Consider the following 13,937-nt stretch of genomic DNA (forward strand, 5'->3'; position numbering starts at 1 on the left):
CTAGCTACAAGATTACTTGAGCTACAAGGACTCTCTAATCTACCTATATAAATACCAAACTATTTTTCATAAGGAATTACGTTGAAACTTGATCCCTAGATAATAGATCTTGGGTACGTAGGCAACAATTATTTGGTTCAGTTTCATCTCCCCCAACATCAAATTCTTCTGTTGCTTAGTGCGTTCTTTACCATTGCTCTCGTTGTGTTGAAGCAGTTTACTGCCGAAACAACAATATGGGCCAAACTCTTCAACATCCCAAAAGAACTTTGGACAAATAATGGTCTTTCATACTTGGCAAGTTTGATAGGAGAGCCTCTCTGTATGGATGGAGCAACATCATAGAAAAAAAGACTAGACTTTGCAAAGGTCTGCGTTACTATTCCTCTTGCATTTGATTTTTCCAAATCTGTAAAACTCAAGCTTGGGGGTAAGTATGTTTATATGGATGTGGAGTATCCTTGGAAGCCACCCTCTTGCACCTTATGCAGTCGGTTTGGGCATGCTACAGCTAAATGCCCAACTTCTCTATCACAGGTCTGGGTTCCTAGGTCTCAATTTGCAAGTGTTCAAGAAAGGGCAGCTCCTGCTACAGTCTTAAACTTTGACAATCCTCCCTCTCTTGTTACAAGTGTAGGAATCGTTATTTCATAATGTAAATTTCTACAAACCGTGAAAACCATGCGCAGCGGAATTAATGGGTTCTCACGATTTTGGATGGAAAACATACCTTTAGATCGGCTAAGATAACTCTAAGAATCCAATAGCTATGAATCCGAATCAACCTCTTGATCTTCTATTGTATTCATATCTTTAGATTGGACGTTGTGTGGGCAACGATCTACCAACCTCTCCTTTCTCACTTGGCCTCTATCACTCTCAAAAATGGAACCGATTTTGGATCTATTTTTCTTGAGCAAAACCTTGATTTTTTCTTGTGTAGAAAATGGCCAGAGAAAGAGGTTTCTATTTATAGGCTACAATAGGGACCATGAGGAGAAATTAGGGTTGGGCCTCCTGACGAGCTTGGGCTTCCCATATTCGCCCAGAACACAAGGCCCAAGTCCGTCAACAAATGGCTTATTCCACTAAAGGCCATTGTTGCACTACCGCCCTAATCCCAAATTACGTGTTACGTTTATGGGCTCCATATTATATGCTCGTTGATCTCCCCGTGTTTAAGATATCGAATGCCCGTTGATTAAGTCAAGTTACTGACAACTACATTAATCAACTTCTTATGTCCTTGAGTAGTACCACTCAACCTCATTGTCATGTCGAAATAAATCCACCTGCAGGGTTTACATGACAATCCTTTTGAGCTCCTCAAGGGGACATCATCAACCCGACTTCTTGCGGGTCACGGATTCCTTCTATAATCAACAGCACACCTTACATACAATGTCATTACCCAATCCATCGAGTTTGTTGATTCACAAATGAATCTCACTCATTGATGATTTAAAGCAATGTACAATGCACGTAAGTGCCCGTTATTATATCCGGATTAAGAGGACAAGAATCCATAATAAAATAGGTGTTTGTTCTCTTATATAGTCAGTATAAAGAGAAACAACCTTACTTGGTCCTGTTCAATACACACAAAGTGTACTAGAGTAATCATATAGTCAAGATAGACTAATACCAGATTATACTACAACCATACCAATGGTTTGTCCAAATCCATTTAGGTTGTGAACGTTTACTTATACTTTATAAAGATGCGATGATATGATCTTACTCGCGGTGTCAACACACACCATATCATCTACAACATAAAGTATTAGACACATACATATAACTAATAACATATATAATATGCATAACATTTGCCCATATGATTCTCATTCAAAATATAAAGAATTAGAGTTAATACAAAAGTAATGCTTTTAGTATATAACCCTATCAACAAGCTCCACTGCAAGTGTTAGCCGTCCTACTGATCATACACCACCTGCAAGTGCTAGCCCCTCTCTACAATTGGTGAACCCCTTTACATCACCAGCTACTGATGATGGTCATGGTACCACAAATGGACTTGCAAACTCAACCCCCAATAGCAGAAGGTCGCTATTAGCCACTCCTACCCTTATTGTAAGGAACACACCGCCTTCTGGAGGCTTGCTGCTCAACTCTTATCGTGGTAACACTTCTTTTGCCTTGAGAGCATCCTCAAATTCTTCTGATGTAATCAAAAACAGAAACAAGGATTCTGGTACCCGAGGAAAAGAAGTTGTGATTTATGATACAACTCGAGATAAAAATGAGTTAACAAGCACTGATGATAACATTCTAACTGAAGAAGACTTATTCCACTTCAATTTAGAGAATAACACTTATGCAGCCCTTGTACTTGAGGAAGAAGGCATAGCAGATGATGATATCTCTGAGCAGCAAGAGTAACCATTTGATGATTAGAATATGTTACCAAATCCAACTACACCTCTATGTATGCCATCACAGGTTACCACTAGAGCACAACTTCAACAACAGCAACAATCAGGCAAACGAAGTAGAGGAAGGCCAAAGGGCTCAGGTAACAAAAACAAACAAAAAAGATAGATTTTATGAAGATATGCATATACAATGTTAGAGGAATAAATGATCTAAAAAAAGTAAGAGATCTAAATATTTTCAGAACTCAAAATAAAATATCATGTTTTAGCATCCTAGAAACAAAAGTCAAAAGAGAAAAAATTCTAGGTATAAGTAATGTCTGGTGCCCTTCTTGGTCTTTTGAGAACAATTACTCTAGTGACTTCTCTGGTCGTATTTGGCTATCTTGGGATCCTTCTCAGCTATATGTTTCCAAAATTCTAGAAAGTGCTCAATTTATTCATGCTCAAGTCACGGTACTAGCTTCTTCACAAGTGTTTCATCTTACTAGTATCTATGCAAGCAATAAAATAGCCGAGAGACTGATACTTTGGCAAGATCTCATCAATCTGCATGGAACAGTCACTGGCCCTTGGTATATGATGGGTGACTTTAACAATATCCTTTACTCTTATGAAAGGATCAGCTCAGAATTGGTGCATTCTATGGAAACTACTCATTTTGCTCACTGCCTCAACACTATAAGTCTTTATGATCACAGCTCGAGTGGATGTTTTTTTACTTGGACTAACAATGGAGATTGCTTATTTAGAAAGTGTTCTAAGATAGACAGGTGCCTGATCAACCCTATGTGGGTAGCTATGTTCCCCTCTTCTGGAGTTGAGTTCTTACCACAGGGACTCTCTGATCATACTCCGATTATGTTAACTCTTTCTAACAAGATTATTTGCAGACCTCCTTTTAGATTTTGCAACTACTGGCAGGTTAATCCTTTATTCAAGGATACCCTTAGCAAATGTTGGGCTATACCAAATCAAGGAAACCCCTCCTACATGCTGTCAAAAATGCTCAAACTTCTAAAGGCTACTCTTAAAGGATGGCCGAGACTCACCTCCACAGATCTTCAGAATTTGGTGAACTCTGCAAAACCAAATCTTGAAGATATTCAAAAGCGGCTGCATTCGAATCCTCTGGACATTCATCTATTCAATCTTGAAAGATTAAAGAGGTCGGAGCTCTGTTCTCTCATGCTCATGGATGAATATGATCTTTTGCAAAGAACTCACTCTGAATGGCTATCTTTTGGGGACATATACAATGCTTTCTTTCACAACTCTGTAAAATAAAAGAAGACCAGAAACAACATTTGGTCTATTATTGATTCACAAGGAGATATGCAGGAAGGACAAGACAATGTAGCCCAAGCATTTATTTCTTATTATTCTGATCTCTTGGGTGAAGCTTCTCTATCTACATGCTCACTTCAGTTCTTAGAGCTGCTAGATCTCCCTGGGTTAACCACAGATATGGCCAACAACCTGGTAAAGGATATCACATACTTGGAAATCAAGGAAGCTATTTTCTCTATGGAGGACAACAAAACCCCTGGTCCTGATGGGTTTAATTCCTTCTTCTTCAAGAAATCCTGGGATATTGTGGGTAATGATTTCACTCTTGCAATTAAGCATATATTTTCACATAAATCCATCCAAAGAGGTACAAACTCTACTCTTCTATGCTTAATACCTAAAGCTCTTGCCCCAACAAAGGTTGATGAATTCAGACCTATTTCCTATTGTAATACTATTTATAAATGTGATACTAAGATTCTTACAAGCAGGATGAAGGAATGTATCACTTTCTTAATCTCTAGAGCCCAGTCTGCCTTTGTACCAGGCAAAAACATCCAAGATAATCTAATTCTGGCCCATGAACTGATTCGAGGTTACTCAGGGAAACATGGATCAAGAAACTATGCTATCAAGATTGATATCAGGAAAGCATTTGATTCAGTCAACTAGAAGGCCATGGAAATGATTCTGCACAGCTTTGGGTTCCCCCCTCTCTTCGTAGAATGCCTTACAATGTGTTATTGCTCTCCATCATATTCCATTATATTAAATGGCACTTCTGAAGGCTTCTTTGAAGGTGAAAAAGGTTTGTGGCAAGGTGACCCTATCTCGCCATACTTATTTGTTCTTGTCATGGAGATCTTATCTGGATTACTAAGACAAACACTCATCTCTAGGCAGATCCACCCTCACTCTAAGTGCAAAAAACTAAGTATCTCTCATCTATTTTTTGCGGATGATGCCCTACTATTCTATAAAGATGACATGGACTCCATTCTAGCTGTGAAGGAGATACTCCTGAAATTCTCTCAAGTTACAAGACTGAATACTAACTTGGTTGTATGTCTTCAGCTGCTAGGGAAGACAGCCAATGCAATGGGCATCTCTCTCATATCACCTCCTATCTCCTATCTTGGTCTTCCCCTGACATCATCAAGACTTGGAATAAGAGATTGTCTCCCATTGGTGGAACGATTAACTTCCAGAATTTCAAACTGGAAGAATAAAACTTTGTCAAGAGCAGGTAGACTTGAACTCATTCAGTCAGTACTGTCCTCATTTCAAGTTTATTGGTCCAAAACATTTGTCCTCCCTAAGAAAGTGCTTGAATTGACAAGGTTTCCAAGATTTGAAATTGATTCCTTTGGTTTGGTCCTAGCATGACAAACAAAATGCATCATGCAAGTCATAAGGTTCTTAGATACTCAAAAGAGCAGGGTGGTTTGGGCATGACTGATGCACTAACATGGAATAAGGCTGCATATTGTGGACTGGTTTTTAGAATTGCAATGAAAGAGGATTCTTTGTGGGCAAAATGGACATGGAGCCAGCAAATCAAAAAGCACTATTTTTGGACTATGAGAATTCCTTCCAGCTGCTCTTAGGTTTGGCGAGGAATACTACAACACAGAGATATAGCCAGGAATCATATTAAGTACATTATTGCAGATGGCACTAATACTTGGTTCTGGCATGACCTATGGTGTTCAAGCAAACCTCTGTAGGAGATACCGGAAGCAAGAAGCCTTTTCAATCTTAATGAGGCAATAAAAGTCAGTGATGTTTTGGAGCAAGGAGAATGGTCCTTAACTATTACCTCTCTCCCAGATGGACACATCAAGAATATTATTCTGGGGACTGAAGTTAATAGATATCTTGAGAAGGATGAAGTGGTATGGGCCCTAGTACCACTGGAGATTTCACAGTGAAGTCAGCATACTCAGTGCTAAGAAAAGTGCGAACAAAGGTAAAATGGTATAGAGTGGTGTGGGGGAAGCTCTCTGTCCCAAAACACTCATTCACTCTATGGAAATTACTCTCAAACTGCCTCCCTACGCAAGACAGGTTGATTCAAAAGAAAGTGCTGCAACACTCTGAATGTAGTCTCTATAATGCTATGACAGAACACTCCAAGCACTTATTCTTTGACTGTCAATACTCCAAGAAAGTATGGGAACTTGTCAAGAGCAGACTTGGGATAGGAGGGAATGTAAAGGGATCTACTGAAGAATGGTACAAGATCTTCAGACTTTGTAGAATCAACTCCCCTAATGTAGATATCTATAAGGCATGTATTGGTGCTATGGTACATGAAATATGGTGTGAGCAAAACAGAAGGAAGAAAAATAATCAAAAGGTTTCGGTGCCACAGTTAAGCATCAAGATTATATCCAATATGCAGCTATATCTTCAAAGGAATCTAACCGATGTAAATGAAATTGCATCTCTTAGAATATTGGCAGCAAAATTGGGACTGAAGCTAAACTTCAAGGATCCAATCTCCAACTAGATCAAATGGACACCTGCAGAGGAAGACTCATTCATGCTAAATATAGACGACTCAGTCCAAGACAATGGAAATGGTCTTGGAGGGATCATCAGAGACACTCTCGGGAATGTTACTTTGGTGTATGCTGGCAGCTCACCTAAACCATCAGTTATATACCAAGAACTTCTCACGATTGCAAATGGTCTTCAGTATGCAAAAGACAAGGAATCTCCAAGTTAGAAGTCAACTCGGACTCCACAAGAGTTATTCACATCATACAACATCCAGATCAAAACCCATGGTACTGTTCTAACATTGTGGCCCAAATTGCATTTCTAAGAAGATATTTTGTCAAATGCACTTTTAAGCATGTATATAGAGAAGGTAATCAGGCAGCTAATTATCTTTCAAAGTTATACAAATCTCGAGATTATATTGTCATTTCTTTTACTCCACCTCTTGATCTTAAGTCACATAGCATTGTGGATGAGGATAGAAAAGGAACTATGTACTTGAGATTTTCTTCAAATACATGTTGAAGTCTGCCATAACCTCTAAACTTTTGAAAAAAAAAAAAACTTCAGTGGATTTTTATAGATGACTAATGAAGATATAAGCACAACCAAACAAAAAGAAAACACGATTTTTTTTTTTTTTTAATTCATGTGAATTATGAAAAAATATTATTAAAAATAGAAAATATAATTGGTTGTGAGAGATGAGTTATTCAATAAAGAATATAATGATATGGGAAATGAAAATGAAAATGGAAAATTGGGAAGGTGAGTGACAAGATAGAAATTAAAAGAACTAATAAAGATAAATGAGAGTAAAACTTCTATAAATATCGTAACAATAAGATCAAAATCAACATGGAAACTTAAAAAAATCCAAACACAACGTAAAACAAACCCAACACTATCTAGAACCGAACCGACACTGAAGACAACAAAACAAAGTTCAAAACATATCAATAAACAATGAGAATTATACCATTATCGGATTCCATGAAAAACCTTAGAAAAATTGAGAAAGAGAAGACGATCAAGAAGAAGTAAAAAAAACAGGAAGCTTTGGAGCTTTGTAAAACAACAATCGAGTTTGGCACAAAATTCAAGGTAAAAGTTGTTTCATGTCCATCCAACAAACACTACGAAAAAGTTGCTGATAGTAGACCAGTAAATTGCTACTTCATGGTTTCAACAATAGATAATTGTAATAGTATAAATGACTACCACGATTTTTTTTTTTATGTGGGTCAGAATCCAACGGTCACAAACACTCTGCTTATATCAATTTATCCTCTCTTTTTATTATGCAAACATGCCTTGTTATGCGAACGTGAGGACAGAATTTGGGAGGGAAGCGGCCGGCTGTCTTAGGCTTTTCTTTATTAGACTTTATTCAGCTCGAACTTCACCACACAGGAGCTTTGTTTGGCCAGGCTTAATTAGGCTTTCCCTTAGAAGATTTGGCTTCGGCTCAGAAAATTGACTTGTATGTTTATTTTCAATCATTATGTAAGGGAATGGTACAACGTTTTCAATATTTTTATGGAACAAATCTACAATTCTTTAAGTAATATTGGAGATTAGTATGATTTAAGTATAGTTTTTCAGTTAAAATGGGTTAATTAAATAAAACTAATTATCTATATATATATATATATATATATATATATATATATATATATATATATATATATATATATATATATGTATATATAAAAGCTCACAAGACATTCTCTCTCCTCACTATATCGCTCTATTTTGCACTCAACAATATTAGTGGCTCCTAAAAATGAGGAGGTGCTAATAATTAGTTAGACCTCCCTACATTTGTTTAAATCTCCTTTCTCCATCAAGTAATTATATTTATCTCCCTGACTTAATTAACATGCCAAAAACACGTTAAACTCCAAACTACCGGAGAAATTGGAAACCCAAAAGTTAGAAACTCCCACACACCAAACATCTTGCCGGCCCTAAACAAATTCTTTCTACCTTGAAACCACAGCACCTTTTCTTCATAGAAGAAAAAGAGAAGAGAGAAAAAACGAGAGAACCAACTCAATTTAGAGAGAGAGAGAGAGAGAGAAAATGGCATCAGCAGCACGAAGAAGCAGTTGAGGTGCAAGAACAGGAATGCTTGAAGGACTATACAAACTTCTTATGTGCCGAACACAGGAGTTTATATATTCTACTGCATGAGAATACAACTATGAAAACCTATTTGCGGATAACAGAAAAGATTACATTAGCGTTGAGCTTTATTACCAAACACCCGTTACTTCAAATTTGAGAAAGGACGTTAAGTAGAGCTGCTTTTGGCTTATACATGGCCTCTAAGGGCGTCGCTCACCTATACTCATATCCACCATTTCTCCCCTAAGTCGTTCCCAAGCATTGAATCCAGACACCCAACATCGTTCCCATTGTCCGCATTGCCAAGCCATCTCCCTTAATTCCATCATTTTCCTCATTGCCTTTTTCAAACCGCTCTGGCTTGAACATCATCGGCTCTGACCACACCTTGGAATCTTTGTGAAGAGCCCATTGGTTAACCAACAGCATTCAGCATTGTACCTTTCGGTATGTCATAACCTACTATTGATTCATGTGGAGCTAAAAATGGTTGAAGACTACACATTATGAGTGTCTTATATATAATGACAGGTGGTTTGGGCGGAACTCCTGGATTTGTAAACATAACCTATACAAGCAATAGGTTTTATGGCCAATATGGAACTACTGCTAGAACGGGAGGTTTTGGAGCTAATGGTTATGATCCGCGGATCAATAGCCGTGGGTTCTTTTGGTATTGATACAAAGTACATACAAGAACAAGGGTAGAGGCGGTGGCTTCTTTGGATATGGGCAATGATAATGTGGATGGGTTTAGTGAGATGAGCAGAGGGCCAAGAGTCGGATTCAAGAACCAAAAGGGGTTTACCGGGTCACTTTAGTCTGTGAGGGGACAAAGCATCTCATCGATGCTAACAATGAGGACAAAGATACGAGTGCATTTCAGATTGGGATCAATATAACAGGGGAAGAATTTCCTTTGGACTATAATCAGTAGCAAAGTTTTTCATTATTAAATCATACAGTGAGGATGATATCCATAAGAGCATCAAGTACGATTAATGCGGGCCAAAGACACCCAATGGTAACAAGAAATTAGATGTTGGGTACCAGGAAGCTCAAGAGAGAAGTGGTGACTACCGTTTATTTCTATTCTTCTCTGTAAGTGATGATCCACATCTCTAATACTGGCGGTTGAATTTGTGCATGCTCTATGGGAGCTTGACAAAATCAGACTCAATGATACTAAGACAAATTATGTCTCATTCAGATTAGATATTGATTTTCGTCCCTATCTTGCTTTAGAGAAAATGTTAAGACCTAAGAGTCATACTTCCTTTTAAGAGTTTCATCGTGACCCCAAAATCCATATTAATGCATGAACAGTGGGTCTATGTTAGTGACTTAGTTCTAGAAAATAAGATAGTTAGTGGGATTTTTTTTTTTTTCAATAATGAAGTTAGTGGGATTATTGTAAACGTTTCACATAACATGCAAATTTCCAGAGATTGACATTGAAAATATGACGTACTTATCCATATTGTTTTTTAAAAAATCAGTGACATAATTTGGAGTCTGGTAAATAATGGTGTGAACTAGAAGTGATTAATTAATTAAATAATTTGTTTATTTTGTTCTTTGGTTGGTTTGTGCAGGCAATGGATTATGGTGTTCATAAGCTATGGGAGCACAACAATATCGGGGTATGAATTCTACTACCCTAATTTAGTCTGTTTGTTTATCAAATCATATAGCTCGCACTTTTAAGAACAATTTAGCCATGATATCCTCGACCGTCCAAACTTAAGTTTGCAAACAATTACTTGCATATGAGTAAGAATGTATGTTCTTCTATTCAGTAAGACTTACTAGGAGTACCTTATGGTGTGAAGTTATGATGATTTTTTGCACTTAGTTGGAAGCAATAGAAAAGTAAATACTAATAATAATAGATCTCTTGAATGGAGAAACTAATATTAATCCCTACAAAATCTTTTTCATAGTTAATTTGTTTAACAGAGTATCCATTGCGACCTTGCTCCCCGGCCCCCCTTCAAAACCACAAATCTCCATCCTTAAACATGGTATTACTATGAGTTATTATTATATTGCTCAAGGATCGTAAAGTTTCCTGCTCTAGCCTGTACAGGTGAAGAAAAGTTAAATAGACAACTAATTAGATATTGTTATTACTTAAGTACCTTTTTGTTTTATGATACATATACTGATCTTCATAATATGATTCTATTATCTTATGTTATTTCGCTCGTGCTTAAGATTTATGTCTATTGGCCCCTTTATAATTGAATGTCATGTTCCATGTTTTGTGTTACATTGTTTCTTTCTTTTTCCAAAGATATGACTTTCAGTTGAAATTAAATGAAACCTCTCTAGCATGCTACACTATGTTAAATATATTTTTTTGGATACTTTACTGAATAAATAGTATTTGCATTTCCTTACTACTTTATGAGAGCTCATATCCTACTTTGTTATCCCAACATCGTTTTCATCTTCTACAATCTCATGTCCTTCACCAATGACAGTATTAGAATGGATAATTGGTCTTTGGGTTTTTTCCTTCATAAAAAGTAGAGATGCAGTAACCATGCTTGCATTCAAGTCCATCTTCTTTTAATTGTTTATATATTCTTTGCTTATGAATGTATTTTTCCAATATAAAGTCAATAGTACGAATTCGTGTTTGGATGAGAGATATCAGTTGGTATGGCGATTTTAAACCATGGTATGTATAAATAAGTCCACGCACAGACTTACAACTTATTGAGCCAGAATGAATCTTTTGTAGCATATGTGATTGTGTGGTTTCTACTATTTCTTATTAAGTAGCAGTAGTTCGATATAATTACCGGGCTTGAAAACCTATTTTTAAAGATCTTTTTGCGTGTGATTTTGTTGTGGGGTGGTTCTAGATAGAAATACTCTTCTCTACTGTTAACCAGACCACTACGCCTCTCTCAAAGCTCATAACACTGATATGTAAGTTACACTATCTTTCTCTCTTCCCTATATCTATTCTTTGTATGAGGAAATTTGATTTATATATAGCTAGGATGTTTTCGATACATTCCAGGGTTCTTGGTCACAAAATAACCTACACAAAGGATCAAGATATATAATTCAAATCTATGTTGATATTTGTACTTTAATTTGTTCTCAATTTCCACTTCCTTTCACTTCTCTGGTAATTATATAAAAATATCAGCCATGCATGTCTTTCAAATGTCTCTCTGTTGGGATAAGTGGACGAGTCAAACTCATTATGTCCCGTACTATTGTTCTTCTAACTCATTATGTCAAGCTTCTAATAGATTTTCTTTTTTCCATCTCATCACTGGCTTAATAAGTAATTTTTTTAATCCCTTTTGTATGTGCAAATGAATTTTTAAGCAGTTTCTATAAACCTCCAAAATTGGTTTTTGGTCTCCAAATAATATTATAATATTATGTAACAAAGTGGTTTTTTTGCGTGTAGAATTCTGGGATGGTGGTTTTCTAACTTTAATTTTTCTCTGTCCAAATTATATATATTCCACGCGTTGTCTTCTTAATTAGCCTATTCAGTTGGCCTTTCTTATTTTTTTTTTACTAATTGATATACACACCTAATCTTTAGCCAATATCATTTATCAGGAAGTGGGGCACTTGCTCAACGGACTAAACTCTGGAAAACAACTTGAATCAGTTGGTCTCCCTGATTCTGCAATCAATCTATTTTCAAATTATGACACTGACATGTAGGTAAACTGTGACTCTAAAATACTTCCATTTGTAGCTTAAAGTAGCTTTTGTGCCGCATATGATAAAGTAGATGGTAAGACACACATGGTCCAGTTATAGCTTAACCACGTTAACGATATAAGAAAGTATCATGTTAGGGCTCATATCTTTATGAAACTCGGGTAAAAAGAGGTGTCTTATGGGTAAGAAAGTTGTAATTTTTTTGTCTAGCTGCTCCAGTTGGTATTTTTTCTATAATCACCAGAGAAACGATAAAAGAGGCTAATATTGGATCCATACTACAGTATAAGAAAGTATCATGTTAGAAGCGCAGATCAAGCGTTTAATCAACCTCCATTAGGTATAATTCAACAACTTTTTTATATTACCTTAGTAAAAAGTAAGGAATAGCATGTCCAAAAGAAGTGCATAAAGTTGTAAGTTATGGGGTCTAGCAGTGGGCACTTCATGTGGTTTGTAGCTATTCCGTTGTTGTTAAGGTCCTCTACCATATTTTTAAGGCTATAATAAATGTTAGGTAAGGTTCATTCTATTTTCCTCCACTTCTCAAAGAACTTTGTACACTGCCATTTTTAAGTAGGCACATATAACTTTTGCAGTGGGTTGACAGTGGGCATGGATTAACTCTATACCCATCGGGTACTCACGTGCTTAAACACGGGATCTACAGCAGGTAAAACTTGATGCATTTTGAGTTGAGCTTAACATTAAATTGGAATTGGATGGGAATTAAAATATGAAATGGATCCCATTTAGATAGGTATACATAACTCTATATCTTCTCCCAAATGTCTTTGGCCAAATATCAAGTGTGCCCCATGGACAACTATTGCTCATAAAATCAGGTCCCACTCTATTAGCCTACCAAGATGCAAGCTGGATTACTCCTTTGAATGGTGTACCATGCTAGGAAGGATTTTCTTCACCATCTACTTAATAAAATAACTTGACCATATCAGAACTTTTGGCTTCAAATAATAAAGAGGGCCATTAAATCCTACTACTACTAATTATACGTTCTTGGAAATGATAGACACTTATTAAAATTCTAAACACCTCCCAAGATTTGTTAGTTTCTCATTCTTTTATTATTTAATTACCATGCCCTCCTCAAATTAATAGACATAAGTAAAAACCTTTCGCTGTTCTCTTGCCCTCCCTAACGATCACTCCATCTTATTCAACAATAACTCTACGCCCTTTTCCTTCTCAAAATCATATTAGCATCAACAATAATAAAAGTAGAAAACATAATCTAATTTTTTGGCTTTGCAGAAAACTTGGTGTGTTGGTAAGCCTTCATCTGATCAAGCAAGTCTACAGGCAAACATACGGTTCTCAGGTATTTGATTTCCATAAAGCGCAATTTAGATGGTCTGGTGATTAATCGGTTAATGAGTAGTACATTATTATTATTTTTAGTTCATAATGATTTCTATTTTCTCATGTTACCCCATATTTTCTCATGTTACCCCATATTTTGAATCATCGTCAAGGATGTTAAGGAAGGGTAAAAGGAGTTAGTCAAGGATAAGAAGTCAAAAGGTCAAGATAGTCTGGAGAAGAGGAAGATAGAGGCCGTGACTAGGAAAGGGAAGCCCTCTAAGTTGGGTCCTTCAACTGAAGCACAAGCACGAGCAGCCAATCTAAGAGCCTTCAAAGCTGATCTTCAGAAAATGAAAAAAGAAAATGTATAGCTCCTTCCCTTTTTTTTAGCCGATATTACCTATATTGGAAAAAGAAAACATTTGAGAAATGAACGATTTTGAGCTTGGCTAGAATATATTATTCTTTACCTTTAATACGGGAAGCAATGCTACCATTGGACATGTAGAGGTGAACCAAAAGCTTTTGATGTTTGGTGTAAACTTACACCTTTCAATGGATGTAAGGTGTAAGTTTCAGTGAACGGGC

This window comes from Coptis chinensis, chromosome 2 (genome assembly GCF_015680905.1).
Source record: "Coptis chinensis isolate HL-2020 chromosome 2, ASM1568090v1, whole genome shotgun sequence".
Lineage (NCBI taxonomy): Eukaryota > Viridiplantae > Streptophyta > Magnoliopsida > Ranunculales > Ranunculaceae > Coptis > Coptis chinensis.